The following is a 20,192-nucleotide window of genomic DNA, read 5'->3' on the forward strand; positions in this document are numbered from 1 at the left end:
TTTGTATTCCAAAAACTCTAATTAAAATGTAGAAATTTTAATATGAATAAATATTTACAGTGTTGATGATATGAAATATATATCAAGTCAAACAAAAAAAATCGCTTACCAGAGTCTGATTCGCCTTTCACAAAATGCCTTCCCGACTTAGCGTCAGGTTGACCTTTGGTCTTGACTAGAGGAATATCTCCGTCAGTACTTAATTCTAGAGTTTTCGTCTCAGCTTAAAGTAAATATCAATGTAGACATATTTGAAATCATTCTATTACTTTTGCAAGGTGAAGAATTAGCTAAATCGCGGTCACGCTCGTAGCCATGAAATTTTTAAGCAAGAACTCACAAGACATTTTCTCCGTAGATATTGCCAATATATTTGAACCTAGCTAATCACGGCTGTGAATTGAGGTAAGTTGTACAGCAAGGAAAGAAACTGTCTTTCAAAGACTCTGCATTCACTTCAACTTACCAGTTTAGCTACATCGATGATCCACAGAATAGCGTATACAAACTTTGCTGATTCTAACATATATAACATGAAATTTGTCTGCTGTTGTACATGACGTTTGACCTCCGAAATTTGTAAATTAAACAAGTGATAACAATGTATGATAAACAAAAATCGTTGTATGTATATATCTATCATTATTATCATGCTGTTTCATGAGTTTACCTCACTATCAAATATTATCAACATCTTACCTTCATGAACTAAATCCCCAGATGTTAGTCCAGTTCTTTCCAGATCAGTGAACTCTATGCAGGATTTTGACAAAGAAAGTAAACTATAACAACAATGAACATCACGTCTGCATCAAGTTTCTTGATCAATTCAAATCACATCGTAATAGTATCAACAACAAAGCTCCTATTCAAAATTGTTCTGCTGCCAATGATGGTTAAGCATTTGGATGGATACGCGATCTTCCTTTTTCGAAAACAGACAAATGCATGCAAGCAGTAGCCGGAAATTAATTTCGTATCATAGCTTTTACACAATCATACATCATACATAAGACAGTTGTCACTATTTACGGCCTGAGGGGTCGGAGGAATGTCATTGGAAGATCCAAAATTTCGAGTGACCCCGCCAAACATGATGAATTTGAGTAACCCGCCTCTCTTACTATGAATTTTGACTGACCTACTTAGAAAAGTTAAACACCAATACATGTAATTGTAAAATTTATAATATACAGCAACGTACTGAATAGTGTTTTTTTATTTTTTTAATAAATGAAACTGGTAAAACGCCACAAGGGGAGAGCATGATGGGGGCACGATAGGGGTTTCCCTTCTTTTACTGAAAATTTTGAGAAATTGATGTGTGTTATGACGCAATATAATCTAAGGGTTGTTTCAAATTCATTTTGCAGTCGGTAATACTGTATGAAAATGACTTTGAAAACTGGTATTTTCTTACATTTTTTTGCATGTTCACTGTTTGAGTAACACAATTCAATAACGAAACAATGACAATACATTTTGTAAAAAAAGTTCTCAGTTTGCCAGATATTGGAGACAAATGTATATGCCGCAATGGTAAATCTGTGACCTTCTTGTATCATTTCTCCAGCTGCCAGATTATAATGACAAGCCTGAATGTGACATGCTTAACTGTGAAAATGATCATTGAACGAGTTGAATTAAAACATACAGTGGAATTTGATCGAGTGTCCCTTTTGCCTTGCAGAACTCGACAAGTCTTTATGTTGATTATCACTAGAAAAGTAAACATTGGCAACAAATTGAGTATTTGGTGTTAGATTACAGCGCACGCGGCGAACGTTTCCCAGACACTGTCTCGTCTACAATAATGACAGTCGTTTCAGCATGCCACTCATGCACAACAAGCTTGACACCGCACTATAGCTATAGCACATCATCAAAGTTTTTTTCAGCTACAGCTTTGTGTACTTTGATTTAGGAAATATAACTCAGACAAAACTCACTGGCATATTTTTCGAGTGTCGGATCTATATCTCGAGGAAAGTCCTCAACATCAACCGGACTGACTCTCGGCGTTTTATTACAGTGAAACATTGTATTTTTTCAGCAAGGTAAAGAATATTTTGAAGGCAGAGAGATATCATCGTCCCCTCCATGCTAACCCGTTGCCGTGTATGATGCCGTCCGGGAAATTAGTGCCCAAATACGGTGAATTATTTCAGAAACACTTGGTGTGTTATTCAATGGCACAAAATGTACGTGTTGATTGAATTGCACTTGCCTGTGCAAATCAACACTTTTCTTCAAGTCTATTTTGTAGCTCAGAGAAGTGTCAATTCAGAGAGAAGTGTCAATTGAGAAAGTTTCATTTAGCTGAGACAAAAGAGAAAGCGGGATTAAAGTTTCATTGGGAGTGTTTAGCATTTTCTGGTTGACAATATTCAGTGTTGTATCGTGTCAAACTTGTTGATAGAGTAGACTGTACTCGCAATGCTACAGACTGCATGCTGAAGGAACTGTTGTCGTGATTGCTGACATCGAGAGGAGAAGAAAGGTTTTTTTTTTAAAGAATTTACTTGTTCTTCATAAAGTTCCCAATTTAAAGTAAACACCTAAAAGAAAACTGGTGATGTGCATGTAGTGCAGTGTTATGCTTGTTGTCAGTGACATGCTGAAACAACTGCAGTGATCGTGACGAGACAGTGTATGGGAAACGTTTGCCGCGCGCTGTAATCTAACACCAACCAAAGACGAAGACTCAATTTGTTGCAAATGTTTACTTTTCTAATGATAAGCAACATGTAGACTCGTCGAGCTCTGCAAGGCAAACCGGACACTCAATCAAATTCCACTGTATGTTCTGTGATAATAAAGGATGAATTCAGTTCAGTTCTGTCCTTGGATCCTGCGAAAATTTTGAAAAATTGATGCGTGCAATGGTGCAATATGAGAGGTTTGAATTTATTTCACCCCCGAAAATGAGTAATCCCCTCTCTACCTCTCCACATTATGAGTGACCCCTCTGGCGTTTTCAATTTGTTAAGTGACCACTTCCTCACATTCCTCAAACCCCCAGGTCGTAAATAATGACGGCTCCCTAATACTGAATATCGTGGACTATATTCAAAGCCCAATCACATAGCGATATAACTACGCCAGCTGTTAACACGCTTTTTGTTCATGAGTTTACCTAACCATCGATTATTATCTCCATCTTACCTTCATGAACCAATTCCCCAGAGATTAGTCCAGTGCTGTTCACATCAGTATACTCTATGCAGGATTTTGACATAGAAATATTAAGCATCACGTCTGCATCAAGTTTCTTAACCAATTGAAAGCGTGTCGTAATAGCACCAACAGCAAAGCTCCTATTCAAAATTGTTCTGCTGCCTATGATTGTTTCTCTACTAGAAACAAGTCACTATTATAGTATTCGTCTAAATTGAATGGCAAATGATTATGTGTGATTCGCGTCAACTATATAAGCATTTGGATGATTACACGCGAACATATATTTTCGAAAACACACATAGGCATGCAAGCAGTAGCTGGAAATTAATTTCGCATCATAAAGTTTACATTATCTATTGCAAATAAGACTGAATATCGTGGGCTATATACAAATTACTGGACTCTCATTTTTGTCCCTTCTAACCTCCCTTAGTGAAATCCATCGGCATTCTTTCACTTCTTGTGTTGTCAATATCTAGATAGAATTAAGAAAATCAGTGCGGAAATATGTTTAGATGATAAGATCAAGTGAAGTTTATAATATATGGTCATAAACAAAATACTGAGATTTATGTCCTAGTATATTGTGCCGAAGAAGTATTGTCAAAGACGTAAAACGTCGAGAACAATACCAAAGCGTACGGTGTACGACGACATAAATCATGGTAATTTGTGAATAATCTTGTTAGAGACCTTTTACGTCCAATTTTACCAGGAAAAAGTCATAATTTAAGCGTTTTTTGGATGTCCGTTGCTTACTACACTCCCGGGACTGCACGGAACGATTACGAAAAGACTGCAAACGCGTTTAGCACGTCCGCGAAATCCGCGCAGCGCAGTGCACCTTGAGTTATCGTACTCCACATTGGACTCCGTGTCCTTAAATACCAAAACTTACTGTACGACGAAACTCCTAAGGTTAGAGAGACAAGTTGATAATAATGCATTCCTTTGCAATGAGGACCAACCTTATTAAGTGTAACATATTGCAATATTGAATGTCTCGCATGATTTGATATTTCAAAAAAGTTGGTCACTTACCGTGTATTATATATTATATATATATATATATATATATATATATATATATATATATATATATATATATATATATATATATATATATATATATATATATATATATATATATATATATATATATATATATATATATATGTGTGTGTGTGTGTGTGTGTGTGTGTTTTATATAAAGACACAAATTACTTCAAGTACAATATAATAACATATGTTGCTTTAGTTTAATTCTTCTGCAATCTTCATCTGTCTGACAATTGCAGGATGCATTAAACTTAGGTAACAGGTATTATTACTTTGTACTTGAAGTAATCTGTTGTGGTGTCCGCACTGGGAAATCACAGTGCTCGACGCCAAAACCGAAGCATTATATCCCACGATAGGTTCCCACTGTGTAATTTTTACAGTGAGTACGGCCCCGGACAGTAGATGCGCGAGCGTTTGAGCTATGATGACGTAGCAAATGACTCGATCACCCTCAAAAACACTTTGAGTTGGTTTTCAAAATGTCGCAACCAAAAGATATTATTTATCAAATTTTAACAACACCTACAATATAGAATGGAACGTCCCAATATATAAGTTAATGTGTAGAGCTAAGAATCCTTTCAATTCTGTCTTATGACAGCAGGATGCAATAAACTTAAGGAACATATATAATTACGTTATTCACTGATTCTCAGTTAAAGTGGACAAAGTGGAGGGTAAAATGGTTTTGTATTTGATGTCGGCTAATCAGTATAGTTTTATATCCTGACTATTGGGGACATGACTTTGCACTAATGTGCAAATTTTGAACACATAAATCAACTAGGTTTTTATTTTTCGTGCTATTCAATTATAAGTATGCAAATTTAACGAGTAATTTACGTTACCAAGGAATGTTTTTGAAATAGTTATACCCATTAAAGTAGCCACAGATATTTCGGAAAGTAATGTTTTCATTTAAGAGAAAGTTACACATAACCTTCATGAAATAGGTAATTGACGCTTACAACACAATGTTGATAGACAAACAATACTGCCAAGTTCGTGATACCATCAATCTGAACAAAATTTTCATGAACTCTGATATCATCTTTATGATATAAAAGTGACTATAGATTCGCTTTAAATTGTTTGTTTGTTTACTTGTGTTGAGTACGAAATAAGAACACTGAGATTAACAACTGCGCTACGTTGTTAATTAAAAACATTTATATGTTCCTAGAAAGTTGTAACGTAGATTACGTCACTATTGTCGGTGGTAACGTAAATCAAAGAAACTATCACAAGTTACATGGATCTTGTCATCTTTTAAACATTTTGTTTTGTCATAATTAATATCAAAGGAACGAATGGACTTTATCAATATCAATCTTTCTGTTAACAACTAAATCACTTTGATTTAAAACTGTATGTTATCTAATCTCTCTTAGGAGGGATTATGGAATGTTTTATCCATCAAATGGAATGTTTCATCCATCAAAATTCCAACATTTCTGTAAAACACTTTGCGTTTCAAATGAGATCATAAATATCGGATGAACTAACATTTGTGTAGTCCTCTGCAGCAGTTGTCAGCTATCTGCCACATTGATATTCACGGTAAAGTCGATCTTGAATGATAATAACGTAAATTACATATTAATTCCGATTGCCTCATAGAAATGTAAAGTTGAAAAGTCATGGACTACGCTTGGGGAAATAAATGTAGAAATACAAAGTTTAATTGTCATTTTCATATAGATATAGAGTAAAGGACTATAATCAATCATACTAACAAGAAAGGCAAATGCTACCGAACACATTTCGAAACGCAACATGCGGTAAATAAATTGTCTGAGAATTCAGAAATATCATTCTCTTAATAACAATGTCAGTATTGTAGCAGCTTCATTACATTAAGAAGTTACCCTTGTTTAAAATATTGATCAGTTGGACTTAAGGAAACTTAGATGGTATTTTAACGAACTGTCTCATCATTTTCCATGGCAAAACTTCTTCTTGTGCTAGTTCATCTGTTAATGAGCTTACATACAGAACTCTTCCACTTTTATATTTTTACTTTTGCTCAATACAACACAATACATCTTTCAATAAGAGCCTTGACCTGGGCAATTTTCCCGTGTCGTATTCTGTGACTGACATATTACTGAGTGCTTTTTTGACTTTCTGTCTTCTCCGACAACAACTGCATTGACTTTGGAATTTTCTTTTGCCTTGCTGTGCTGCCCTCTACTATAACTATTTACTGGGTTGTAGTATACGTACTTCTTGACACGCTCCCTATCCTTCCTCTAAAACTCTCCCCTCTTTAGGTCTCTTTTCATTCTCCTTAGGCTCTATGAATTTGTACTCTTGCTTTCTCATTCTGCAAATAGTAGACATATTGCCCATGGGCCATGGCGATGTGAAAAAAAAAAACAAGAACACATTGTTGTCACATATAATTGTAATCTACGTTACGGTTATTGCAACTAAATATTATCTATTAGAAAATTACAGTATGTTTGAATATGGCGTTTTGAGGAAGTCACATCTTTGTTGTTTACTACTTCGTACTTTTACAAGCTTTAAAATATCAAATGTGATTTTATAACGAGTGCTTCTTCGCAAATGTAACTTACGTTACCGCTACTTTGAAATTTGTTCATATTTTCAATAGATATATGATTATATATATGTTTTGCCTTTGCTGATTATTAGTTTGCTTCGTTAATTCGGATATTATGTCAAAATACGAAACGTTTTACTGAAAATCTTATTTAGCCCTGTTCAGTTTGCTTTTTAAAATTTAAGTAATTTACGTTACAAATGCCCACCTGCAAATATGGTCAGTCATATGATCCAGATTTATATACAGTGTTGCTAAATGAAGTTGATTCTCAAGTTGTAATGTACCCAAACAGCAAGACAGCAAGATAACAAATCATATAATGACACGTATCGTTACTGTATCCTGGACGCGTCAAGATGAGGCAACACCGTACATGAGCAAAATATTCACAGGGTCTGTCTTTTAGAATCATTTCCTCACATTTTGGTCTGTCTGAATGGTGATTTGAGTCGTCTGCTGTTGCCAGCTACCGGACAGCCTGTCGGTCTCGTTGTGAATAGTATTGGGGTTAACACAAAGTCAGTGTGCGGTGGCCTCCTTTAGGGTAATACGCTGGTAACGTTTTTTACTAGTTTACGTAATCATATGTTCATTACATTTTAAAAACTTTTTACACAATTTCTGCATAAATTCAGCCTATAGAAAACAAATATCTGTTTCATATGAAAGAAGACCTTGTTCAAAAATAAATTATGTGAATTGCTAAAACTTATCTACTTGAGCAATCAGAAAATTAACGGTAACGTTTATTACATGATTATCTATACGGGTAGAATGGGCGAATATGGCAAAGGGGCAACTTCATGTTGTAAGGAAAACATTGTTTACTTACTACTGAAATAGAACTAGAACAAATCATGTCCATGTACCATTTCTTTTTGTAACAGAATAAGGAAATATATCCGAATTAATGGCGTACATCAACAATGGACAAAAATTGCTTGATGAACGATAATGTAAATTACCTTGATTATACGACAACGACAGTTCATGAAGAATATGATGAAGGCAGTAATTCTTCAGCCGAAAAGTTGCTTTACTAAATGCGTGACATATTACTACAAAGAAAAAAGGAACGAAATATTTCGATACCCCTGCAAATTTTCTGAGAACAGAGTGAACGTAAAGAGTATACTGAATGCGACATTGTTTTACTGCGAAATTGATGAGAAAATCAAATTCAGAAAAGGTTAAAATTATTCAAATAATGCATTTCAATGGTACATGTAGATGTTTCTAGTGTAAAATAGCTATTTTGTTTAAAGTTTTAACATCCGATAAGACTTTCCTACGCACTGTTCATTTTTGATAGCCATACGACACAGTCACACCAATTTGTCCCAGTTAACTGAGAATCAGTGTATTATTAATAACGATTTGCCTTCCGCGTCGAGCACTGTATTTTCCAACGAGGACATCTGTATACTTGTATGTATATATATATATATATATATATATATATATATATATATATATATATATATATATATATATATATATATATATATATATATGTGTGTGTGTGTGTGTGTGTGTGTGTGTACTCTTACCTCCTTCATGTACAACGTCAGAGTGTGTTTCACTTCTTTGCATATCTTGAGGGTCAAATGAACCGACATGAATGCATGCATACATGAATGAATGCGTGCATGAAAATGTATGCATTCATGCATGCATGCATGCATGCATGTAATGTGTGTATGAGAGAGAGAGAGAGAGAGAGAGAGAGAGAGAGAGAGAGAGAGAGAGAGACTTTATTGTAGACTCTTGGTAAATTCATTTAACCTGAAACAACTTGAGCTTTAAGAATATTGTAAGATAAATATGGTCTTGAAATTGTTTTAAAGTTGCAAAGCCAGGCTTGAATTGTTGAACTACCATTAAGGAGTTTGCGTGGCAATTACACAATTAAGAACATGCATTTTGCATTTGAACGATTACAATCAGGTACTTTTGAAATTCCTGTTGTGGATTTTAACTTCTAATATATTGAAGCATATTATTCTGCATTCTTGTTATTGTGTTTTCTATGCGTAGACCCAGTAGTGCTTGGGAAAAAAAGACATTACCGGTAAATTATATTGCCGTGAATAAAATGACATGAATGTTAACTTTACCAGTTCTGTCTGTATCATATTGTAAATGATCTGCAGCAACCGCAACATATAGCCTCTCAGGTCCTTCTTCTTGGATAAATGAGATTTCTTTGGAAGCATAACAAAGTCCACAAATGTCGTACCCGGACGTACTCTATATACTTCAATCCAGAATACAACGCCAAGAGAAGCTCCGTATATTATATCGCCTTCAACGGCGAGGCCGAATAATGTTGATTTATCAGGTGAAAATGTTATTCTCGACACACCACCACTGTTTTCAATAATATACTTCCAGGTAGAATCGTTACTCGACCATGCGTACACGAAATAGTCGTCTGCAACTCCAAATATGGTGCTATTTACGCCGACACTGATACATCGCATACAGCAAGATGTGTGTATCGCATCCGTCCACGCACTAAGAAACCTACAAATAATTTTTCCTTCTTTGTCTAAAGCGATTAGACTGTCATTACTCAACATTTCGACATCAGTTATTAGCTGTCTATTATCTAGAAGGTGTACCCAATTTCCTCCTGCAACCGATCTGTACAAGTGTTGTCAATTCCAACCAGCAGAATACGATATTCTGTGTGGAAAACGTCAAAAGTGTGATTTAATGTTTTAATTCCTATCTACAATCACACCAACCTTTGAAAAAACGTTTTGACGTTCATGTAACTAACAATATTAATATGTTAATAAGCTACTCTACTGAATCCATGCATGGGATGTATTTTTTCATACACAGCGACTTATGTACAGACATGCAAATTTTAACGTGTTTTAAAATGTTATTGCTACCCGTGAAAAAGAGCAGTTTTAACTATAAAAGTCTTTTTCAATATCACCCGATAACACAAGACATAATATAATGTACCTTTATTATTTTCCGTCTCCACTTATAATATAAGTTCTTGACGAGAGTTTAGCGAGAAGGCGTAACAAATGAGAACAAACGTCGATATTACACATACCTTCATTGTCTTCCAAATCCTCCATATTGGGGGTGCCACTGCCAGTTTCTAAATATAGTAACAAAGGAATAATCATCATCAGAGTCATTATCAAATACGTCTTGTTTCAAAAGAGAGCTGCACAAAAGGAACCCTAACGATGAAGACCAATAATACACATAATAACTATATGATAGCTCCTCCCAAACCAGATTATTCAAGGGCTTAAGATTTCACATTAACTAATCGAACTGAGCATTATTATATGTAAATTAAAATTTGACTTAAATACTTTTATTTATGCGACAATAAATAGTAAATGGCGCTTACGCAACTCAAACTGTTTGGGCAATGAATACAAACAGAAGTGATTTCAACTGGCTTTATAAGTAGTATAGAGTGGTCGTTTTAGTGTAATTCTCATGACACTCTGTGTAGTTGTTTTGCCAAATTTTCCTGGTGCGCTCAATGTGAAAAAACTACAATAGCTTCAAGGGTGTACAGTTAGAGAAATCTTTTTTTCTTGCAGAAGTTGCAAAGTTTGAAGACAGGACACGCTACCTTAACCAGGATTGAAAAAATATATTGAAAAACTATAAAAATATCTCTTGAGAACAAGGTTGTTGATCTATTTACTGCATCTGCGGACCACAAAAACTCCTAACGACTTTTTATCCGACAGAACTGAAAACATTTTCTCCGATCAGGTGTTTATCTTTAAGCTTGCAGACAAAAATGAATAAGAGTTTTGTTTCTTTTTCTTGCCAGTTATAGAATCTGTCCACTTTTAATGTAAACTACAACTACAACTCTTGAACGGTCTCTTTTAGATACACTTGTAGATGTAGCGGGAGAAACCTGGTTTTCCTTGCAGCGTATCAGAAGAAATTTCAAAATTGATATAATGATATTATTGAACACCACTCTTGCGAACACATCCATACAGAGTTTGGGGAAATGATAAAGTTGCTATTCATATCTTTGAAGAACTCCCTCTAATTATCTTAACTACAGTCTGAAAGGGCAGTAAGAGTAGCCAATGTGCCACTACAGTCATACAAGAAAGGTATCAAACTCCTCATACTGCATTTCAATTCAGTTATACATCATTGCTAAATCTGCCTGAAGGTTGGGTGTTAGCTCTGCAAGCGTACCATCAGGCAGCACACTCAAAATGTTATCCAAACTATTGCAAGGCTCAGAAGCTGTCTTATTTGCAATCTGTGGCTCATCATCGACAGTTCTTTATTTTTGATTTCTTCTAACCATTATTCGATTTTAATGTATATTGCATCAATTGTCTCTTTACTTTTACTTTCAATTATATGAGTTCAATCAATGAGCCAATTTCTTCCGGGGTTACCGTTTCTGTTGATGCTTTATGGAGCAGGTCATAATACCCTTCTTGGTAATTAATTCTGTCTCTAAATAGATCTGTTTTCTCATTTTTTAGCTCAGCTTGTCACATAATTATCCATCTCGCAGATCTGCGCTAACCATGAAATCATCTTAATGTCATGCTTCAAGAACAGCATCTACTTATCAAACGTATTTCATCATAAGCATCATCAATTTATTTTCCGAGATCAATGTTTTCTCCGTTCATCTTTTTAGCTAACGAGTTCAATCACGTGAGCTATTGGCATAGCGATGTCTGTCTGTCTGTCTGTGTGTGTGAGTGTGAGTGTGAGTGTCTGTCTGTCTGTCTGCTTATACAACTCGAAAACGCCTGAAAAGATTAAAGTCAGATCTAGAAGACAGGTACCATATGCTGATTGCAAGAACTGATTAGATTTTTTAGTGTTGCTTGCATAATAATGAAGTTATGCAATATCATTTTTTTATATAATGGTTTCCATGTGGATAGAGTAATGACAGTGTCGACATATATCAAGGAATACTGCACAAAAATTCATGAAACTTTTCATAGATGTCAATCTGAGAACATTATGATGATACTGTGAGTATAATGTCAACTATCGGCTCATTTGCATAGTAAATGAATTTTTTTAAATTTTGTAACATAACTCTGAAATTCTTGCACCAATTTGATCATACATGCAATAAATATTGATCAGATTATATATCTAATCGTCCTGAGAAGCATTGGGCAGTGTCTTGTTAATAAACAGCCCATTTTAATATTTGATGAAGTTTTGTAATTAGTCATATAACTCCGATATAAGTGCTCATGATTTGATGAAATCTGCTGCAGATACTGAGTCTACAGATATTTAACTGTGTAGTAGAGCATTTATATTTATATCTTTGCAGATCATTAGTATACGTAATGCAGATCTCTGCACACCAAGTGTACAGTGTCGATTTGCATTTTATTTGTATAGGTACGTGCATACTTAACGTATTTGACACGTGTACAGAATCAGTATATGTGTGTATATTGTTGTATATAAAGCATTTTGCCCAGTGCAAGTTATAAACAGCTCATTTGCGTATTTTATGAAGTTTTTTAATTAATCATATAACTCCAAAATAACATCACCAACTTGATGAAATCTTCTGGAGATACTGATCTGACAGATATCTAACTGTGTTTTAAAACATTTAGAAGTGCGAAGTTAAGTAAGTGTTCATTTACATATTTAATTGACTTTGTAATTAGGTACATAACTCTGAATTTATGACACCAAATTAGGTGAAACCTACTACAGATATTGATCTGACATCTAATTGTCCGATTAAACACTGAGCAGTGTCAAGTTCATAAACAGCTCATTTGTATAGTTTATGAAACTTTATAATTAGTCCTATAACTCCGAGATAACTGCACCAAGTTTGAGTAAATCTGCTGCAGATACTGATCCTACAGATATCTGACAGTGTTGTAAAGCTTTTAGTAGTTTGAAGTTAATTTATGGTTCATCTACATAAACAATTAACTTGTATTTAGTGATATAGCTCTGAAATTATGGCACCAAATTCAATGAAACCTGCTACAGATATTGATCTGTCCCATGCAGCATTGAGCCGTGTCCTTATCATTAAGGGTTCATGTGTTTATTTAATGAACTTTGTAATTGGTGATACTACTCCAAATTACAGCATTAAATTTAAAACGTGCTACAGATGTCAATTTGTTAGACATCTTATTGTCAAACAAAACACTGAGTAGTGTCAAGTTAATAAACATCTCATTTGCATATTAAATACAGTTTTGTAATTAGTCAACTAACTCCAAGCGTACTGTGCGAAAGTTGATGAAAACTGCTACATATAATGATATAACAGATATCTGGTTGTTCTCTGAAGCGTACTTTTATGTACTGAACCTGTTGTGAAACACGTGAGCACATTCAGTTCACATCTGGTTTTTATCGACAAAGACAGGCACAACCATGAAAAATAGTGTATATACGATTCACAAAGAAAAGTTATGTTGTCGTCACGCTTGATACCTTTGTCTTGGTCTTTGACCTTGAAATTGCTGGCCACTAAAATAATAGAGTCATACCAAATGTCGACAAATCTATTGTGAATTGACAAGTACTTACATAAAGTAGATGTAAAGGAATCCGAGATACTTTAAGGCATAATCAGGAAAGAACTCTGTGACCCTATATGGTCTGCTTTACATAATATGCAATCTGGGACAATAGAGGCAATAACTTATTGTTTCTAGCATATGGCGGGAAATATGCCATTGCATGTGGCATCCTTTTATAACTGACAATGGAACAGTCTATCTGGCAGTCACCTTGAGTTGGAGATGAAAATGTGTCCGATAGATCGATTGATTTTAAGCTGAGACCTTTCATCGGTGCTCAGACCTTTCAGTTGTTAACACCGTTAAGTGGTTTACAAACATCCAGACAAACTATTTTAGCCTACTACGTCAATGAGGCTCGCCGTTGCTTTATGAAAGGAAGAGGTATAAGCGTAGTTGAATTGTATGACCCTGTTTTCCCGAAGAAGTGGTTTTGCCTGTTCATCTACTTGCGTACTTTAAAGACCACCCAGTTTCATTGCCATTGTCCCAAGGTCATGAATACGAAAGACGTAGTTCAGTCGGAAATATGTGAAATACAGCAATGCGTGGCCATATTTAGCATATGTATGCCGATATCTTTGTCCCATTTGATGCTATGGTCCCATTGAATGTATGCAAACCACATTGAATGTATGCAAACCACAATAACTGCAAACGGGTTGGGTCAACATTCAACAAGATATTAAAGAGGCACTCCCACTTGGTAACATTTTTAAAACACATTTTTTTAATGCCAACGGTCGATATTTGACGTGGCGACTCCGCGCGGATCGCGAGATATCGATAAAAACATGTCAATTCCGAGCGTATTTTTCACATCCCGAAGTTTTACGATCGTTTCTGGTTATGACCCGAAATTCCCCGAAAGTGTGTTGTTGTGCTGATTGACGATATTTTAAGGAGTCCAAAAACGTTCGAATGACGCAATTAAATTACATCCTACTGCGATGACTTTATATACATCATTATCAATGCCTTTACCTCTGGTAATTCTTGTTTAAAACTTCTCCTTAGTTTTTGTCGTTTTCATTATTCTCATCAGTTGTATTAAATCTTTAAGCAATACCAGATAGATATCAGTTTTTAAGTGTAAAATATTAGTTGCCTCTGATGACTACATTTTGTCGTCTGCCACACAGTTACGCGTGGTTCGATACATAGCGGCCGCCGCGTGTGGTATGCGCGCACACCACGCGGCGGCCACTATGCATGCTATGTATCAACCGCACCTATCTGTGCTAGTCACCTATGAAAATTCTGGTGGAATCAGCAAACTTTGTTTTTCGTTTTTTTTGCCGAGTCAGTAGGACTCGGCTTTCTCCCATGGGACATGACCGCTCACCGACGCGAGTGGTACTGCTGTGGCGTACAGCAGCGTCAGCGTAGACTCGTACTCCATAGCTTAGTTGACAATGGCCCCAGTGCCGAACGTTCTATGTTCGGAAGCTGAATTCAGGTGGGCCACCGGAATTCAAACTTTAACTTTTTTGACGACATGTTTTTATCGATATCTCGCGATCCGCGCGCAGTCGCCATGTCAAATATCGACCTTTGGCATTAAAAAATGTTTTTAAAAATGTTACCAAGTGGGAGTGCCTCTTTAAGCAGTCCTACTAAATGCGAAAAGACACAGTCCGTTTTATGGTTGTTGTGATGATATGTTATAACATTTTGTACCATAAAGAGTTATTCCCTTGTGACCTCTTTCAGTTACGTCATCTTTTCTTACAGTGGTCATTTATTCATTCATTCATGTTTATTGCCATTGAAGCAAAAAAAATATATATACTTAAATTACTTATAATTATCCGAACTACAAAGCACAACACTGAAATGGCAATTTTGGAGTCCAAAAGTAGCTTTTCGCTAGTCAAGTTTGGCTCCACCTCAAGTATTATTTTGCACGTAATACAATACTGAGGGCTGACAGATTCTTTACATATTAAATTTAAAACACACACAAAGAAAAGAAAAGAAGGGATACATGAGCAGCGTAATCAAGTTTTCAAGAAATTGCCAAGGTATTATGGTGAATAAATTACATTTCATCAACAAGGTATTGGTGAATAAATTACATTTCATCAACAAGGTATTGTCTCAGACCTTTCCTGAACCGATATTTCGATGTAAGGGTTTTCAAATGTATTGGTAATTTATTCCATAGCTTTGCACCTACATATTTAATAGAAAATTGACCTGCAGCTGTGAGCATTTTTGGAATAGATACATTTCCATATTGATTAAATCTTGTATTTCTGCCATGTTCAATCAACTGTAAATATTCACTAGGGTGATGAGGAAGGTTCTCATTGTACAAATCGAAAACAAAACTTCCTATGCCAAGTTTATGAAGCTTATAAATGTCGAGAACACCAAGTTCCTTAAACAATGGAGACGACGGATCTCTGAAGCCAGAATATGTCATAATACGTACACACATTTTCTGAACATTTAAAATGGTCTGTAGATAGGAAGAATAAGTACTTCCCCATACTTCTAAACCATACATAATGTTTGGTTGAATGAAAGATTTATAAAGTAAAATAAGAATGTGTTGGGATACGACATTTCTTAATTTCCAGATTTCGTACGAATACAATTCTCTGCATACTCGATATGGTCTTTCCATGATAAGTGTTTGTCAAGATTACACCAACAAAGGAGGCTTTTTCAGTCTCATTTACAACTTGATCTCGAATCATAAGAGCACCCAATGTGAAAATAACTCTGCGTTTGCCATGAAAAAGTATGTAGTTTGTCTTCCCTATATTTATAGTCAGCTTATTTGCATCACACCATAGAACGACTTCCTTGAAATGTTCATTGACAATGGAAAGGTCTATTGTTCTTGTCTTATCTGGAAATGTGTGAAAAATATTACTATCATCCGCAAAGAGACGGAAATCAAAGTAGTTAGATGCGTTGGCAAATCATTTATATAAACTAAGAACAATGTTGGGCCAAGTGTCGAACCCTGTGGAACACCACAAAAGATTGGCATATTTTCAGAGTTGATACCATCAGCACATACAAACTGAGTGCGGTTTTGTAAATAGTCTGTAAACCAGTTAAGGGGTTTCCTCTTATCCCATAATGCTCCAGCTTTGAAAGTAAAATTCCATGATCATTGTGTCGAAAGCCTTTGTAAAGTCTTTAAAAATTCCAATTGTAGGATTGCCACTATCAATTTGGTAAAGTAAATTGCTTACCAAATTGATAAGCGACAGTTTTGAACTATGTTTACCTCTAAAGCCATACTGATGTTTATAGAGTAAGTTGAATTGATTAAGAAAGCCCATAAGTCTAGTATTCACTATTTTTTCAATTATTTTGCTGAAAACAGGAAGAACAGAGATTGGACGATAATTACCGGGTATATCTTTAGAATCTTTCTTATAAATAGGGACAACCTTTGCTACCTTTAATGCATCTGGAAACTTACCGTGTAAAAAAGAAAGATTGTATACATAAGATAACGGCTTTGCTATTTGGTTTGCAGCAATTACAATGAGTTTTGCTGGCAAATTATCGTAGCCCGATGCTTTCTTTGGATCAAGAGTACTCACTAAATTGAAAATTTCAGCTTCAGTCGTTGGCCTCATGAAAAATGAGTTTTCAGCTATGTCAGGTAAAAAATCTGAGTAAGTCTTTGATGGTGTCGGTATTCTACTTGCTAGGTTGGGTCCTACAGTTGTAAAGTACTTATTAAACCCGCTTACAATATTTTGGGACGAATTATAACTGATGACATTGTCATCAGCAGTGTGAAAAGCAATTTGTCATGGTAGACAAACCCCTCTTTTAGCTTTTTTCTTGTTCAGTAAATCATTGATAATATCCCATGTCCTACTAGAATTGTTCTGGTTTTCTAAAAATAGGGAAGCGTAATAATCTCTCTTAGCATTTCGCAGAACTTTCGTTAAAACATTTCTATAACGTCTATAATTTATTACTGTCTCTAGCTTACAATTTGAATTTAACGTTTTCTTATAAAGCTTATGTTTTTTGTTCACTGAGTTTCTTATTGCATTAGTGATCCAAGGCTTGCACTTTTCAATATTTTTTATGGTTCTTTCAACATATGGTGCGTGTTTATTACAACAATTACTAAATATGGAATAAAATCTATTGTAGGCTTCATTGACGTCTACCAGTGAGTAAACTTCGTTCCACGGTTGCCCAGAGAGATCATTTATAAAGTCTACTGTATTGAACTTTTTATAATTTCTATAAGTGACTTTACCTTGTATAGGAGACTGTAAATAGACATCTTTAAAAATTGCAAAGGTGGGTAAATGATCTGATATATCACAGGCAATTGTTCCTGAGTAAATGGGACAATTACTGATATTTGTATAGATATGATCAATGGTAGTACGTGTAACTTCAGTAACTCTTGTAGGTAAAGTTATTAACTGGTTTAAATGTAAACAGCTTAATGCTGTTATAAAATGTTTCTCACTTCTACTCGGACTGGAAATGTCAATATTGAAGTCGCCAAGAAGTAAACAATGTTTTTTGTCTAGTTTTAAACAGTTGAGTACATTCAAAAGGTCATTCTCAAAGTCTGAAACTGCAGTATTAGGCTTCCTATAGAGTATACCAATAACAGAAGATTGCTTCCTATCATATATTTCTAGCCAGAGTGACTCACAATTAGCTATGGTGAATGAGAGTTTTTTGTAATTAACAGTTGAGTGAATATAGGCAGCAACGCCTCCACCCCTTCCGACTTCATGGCAGTTTACCTCAAGTGCGTAGGAATCTAATGAGAGAAGGCTAGGATCATCAATTCGCCAAGTCTCAGACACGCCAATAATTTTAAACTGATGTTTTAGAATATCATTATACAGCAGACAAAAATCCTCAAAATTTCTATTGAGGGAACGAGCATTCACGTGTGAGACTGTTAATGAATGATGACTGATGGAATGGTACCTATCGTTGAAGTCAGAAAGTGTTACCGTAATACAGGAACTATCGTCAATTCTTTCATTCATATTATCAAGTGTGATACTCGATAATGTTTACTGTGACAAGAGTGAAATATATCTCATAATCACTAAAAATGTGTTTACTTGTGTAACCAAGCTGACTAACGAATGTTCTTGATATCATCCTCATTAGAAATACACTTAGATCGGTCAGTTTGGCCTTTCTTTACGTATATGTTACCGTTTACTGTCCAAAGATACATGAACCTGGCTCTCTTCCTTGCCTCGTTTACCTTGTGTAGGAGCTGCCGTTGTGATTTACACAGATTTTCATTGATGAAAATAGCATTCATCTGCTGATATCCCAGTTCTCTGGTTGTAATTCCATGTAATTTTTCTCCGGTGTTCAAAGATGTAGTTTCGTTTCTTCCTTGTCATGAATTTGACAATAATAGGTCTTGTGCGAGTATTTCTATCGCGTCTTGTATCATCGTCATTTCTAATAGTTGTTTCACTCCAATACGATGTGTAACATCAATATCACTCGAGTCTACCGACGGGTCTATTTTACGTAGCACATTCAGAACGACAGTGTCCGTATCTTCTTTGCCTTCTTCGGGTTCAGGAATACCTGCAATTTCTAAATTTATCCGGCGACTATACTGGTCCACTGTTCGTAGCTCTGATTCCAGTGCAGACACACGATTGCGTAATTGACTATTGTCTTGCTGCAAGGTGTCATTAGATTTTTGTAGCTCCTGCATTTGCATTTTCATCGATTCAAACTGATTGCTTATAAAATCTACCGATTTTACAAGTTCTCGTTGAGATTCTTTAAGTTCTCTAACCTCACTCTGATTTCTGTTATTCCCCGCAACACCATCGTGATTTTATCAGTGTCTTCGTTCCCATTCTTGAAAATGAGTCAAAACTTGAAGTTACACCTGTTCACGCTTCGGGTGTGGCTGCTGCTATCATGGTCGTTGCATTTGAGGAGTCAGTTGTTGACCGGGCCGTTCCAAATCTGCGTTTTTCACACTTCACACATAGCATAAGATCACCTTGACACAATGACACGTTCCTCTTCGCTGGACAGTCGTTGCATTTCATGTTTCCCTGTTAAACTTGCATAACCTATGAAAAAACTTGAAAATAGGCAAGAGCCGAGCCGACGTGATGTGTTCCATTGAAAGCGCCCTCTATAGATATGGAGAAGATGTCGTACATGCCTTGGTTTTGTCTTCTGTGGAAACATCGTATAGTCAGCGAATGAGACAGTTTAATCAAACATTTCCTTACATTTGTGAGTTGCGGAATAAAAATAAGGCCACGAGAGGATTACAGGTTAGCTCATAATTTGAAAAATTCTTTGCATTGGTCTATGAAAATCGATTACTTTTACCCAATCACATCTGTTTGGTAACTTTAAACAGCATTAGGTGTCATTTACGCTACGTCAGACTATCGACTGACGCTGCACGAATTACACTCTAATTAAACAAGGTACAGTACCGTACAGCACAGTACAAGCACAGTACAGTACAGTACAGTACAAACACAACACAACACAACACAACACAATACAGCACAACACAATACACACAATACAATACAATACAATACAATACAATACAATACAATACAATACAATACAATACAATACAATACAATACAATAAAAAAAACAATGATATATTATACAAATATATTTCTTCGTGTTTGGAATTGAATTGTATTCCACTTTGAAATTACATCACAAAATCTCAACATGTGTTACGTTCAGAGAAAAAAAAGACAAGCATTATGATTTTAGCCAACAATTGAAGTTATCGAACTTCTGAATGAAGGCAGCTGAGCAAATTATACTCATGGTTTTTCAATA

Source organism: Ptychodera flava, unplaced genomic scaffold (genome assembly GCF_041260155.1).
Source record: "Ptychodera flava strain L36383 unplaced genomic scaffold, AS_Pfla_20210202 Scaffold_52__1_contigs__length_894533_pilon, whole genome shotgun sequence".
Lineage (NCBI taxonomy): Eukaryota > Metazoa > Hemichordata > Enteropneusta > Ptychoderidae > Ptychodera > Ptychodera flava.